Source organism: Electrophorus electricus, chromosome 2, assembly GCF_041902795.1.
Source record: "Electrophorus electricus isolate QZ-2024a chromosome 2, ASM4190279v1, whole genome shotgun sequence".
In the NCBI taxonomy this organism is placed as follows: Eukaryota; Metazoa; Chordata; class Actinopteri; order Gymnotiformes; family Gymnotidae; genus Electrophorus; species Electrophorus electricus.
Window position 1 is genome coordinate 10,268,476 of NC_137498.1, and position 1,525 is coordinate 10,270,000.

Consider the following 1,525-nt stretch of genomic DNA (forward strand, 5'->3'; position numbering starts at 1 on the left):
CATTTAGGCATCACTGTTTGGTGCAACAGGACAAAAGCAACAAACACATCTGGCACATCTGGGTGATGCTGTTGAATGTGCATGTTCATGTGTTTTAGCACACACACCTTACAACACCAACACACTGTCCTCGTCCACCACTCAGGTCACTGGGAAACTTTCCCACACAGGTGATTTGAAAGAAACAGGTCATAGTGTTAATGATTCAGTAAATGTCACTAACGTGCTTGAGCTACATTTAGCCTAGCATGTTGCTAACTTGCTAATAGATTACATCCTAAGGTTTGGAGTGGAAATCGCAGATGTGAAGTTTGATTCCACATTATGTTCATCAGCCTTCACACTTAGGCTACCGTGTACTCTCCGTATGACTGCATACAGTGAACTGTAATGTGTATGGGGTGATTTGGGATGAAAACCATTACACTCCTAATATTTATATTTTAGTATAACTATATAGGTAATAATGTCATATAAAGCTGTAGCAAGCCAACTGCCTCAGCTACAACAGCAAAATAAATTCACTTTGCAGAACCTTTTCAACGCAGCTTTACTGCCCTAAGCAACCACCTCCTATGACCAGCCTACATATAAACCCTTTCACACCAAGAACTGGACCAGAGTCGCCTGTTTGGGATAAAAGGTGATTTTCACATTTGGTGTTTTTGCTCGAGTCTGAGTGAGACTGTTTCCATGTCACTGATCTGGTTTCACACTGTGTACAATTCTGCAGAACCATCTGCTCTACTTTGGAGTTCAACCCCGGTCCTAAAGAGAAAGTAACAGACAGTGACATCCAACTGCTGTCAGTGAACTGCACCACACACACCTTCATGATGTATGTGGTCATCAGTGGGTATAAACAGAAACCACAACTCTCTGTCCTGCTTTGGCTCTTTATTTATGAAACAGCAATAGACTCTCACAGTGGAAGTGATGCGTACAGACAAGGGACGGCATTTGACTATAAAATGACCTGCTTAACATAAAAATGTGCTACAATTTAAAGATTAAATATCCAAAAATGCTTCAACAGAGATACACAAATAAAATGAAGAAAAAACATTCTGCTGAAAAAATCCATAATATAATAAAACATAATAAATTGTTTTTATTATTGTACAGACATATGATACTTGTAGGAAATGATACTTGTAGGAATCACAATTATAGTTACAGACTGAAAACATTTTAATTGACGTTTACAGCGTTTAACATTTAGATTTAGCAGTTAGCCTCCTTTCCCAAGTAGAAGATAAAATCAAAAGGAATGAAACACAAGTACTCTGGTTCTTGGAGTGGCTACACTGTAATGTTATCAGTCTTAGTCCTGCCCCTGTCACTGTTAGTCCTCCCCCTACAATTCCTAACTTATGCCAGTCTGAAACCACACCTGAAATAACTAATTAGCAGTTAATTAGCAATTACCAATAGATACAGCAAATTATACAAAGACAGCACTGAAACCAAGACAGAAGAACATAACAGTTCATTGGCTCCCATACAATAAAAGAGTGTGTGTGTG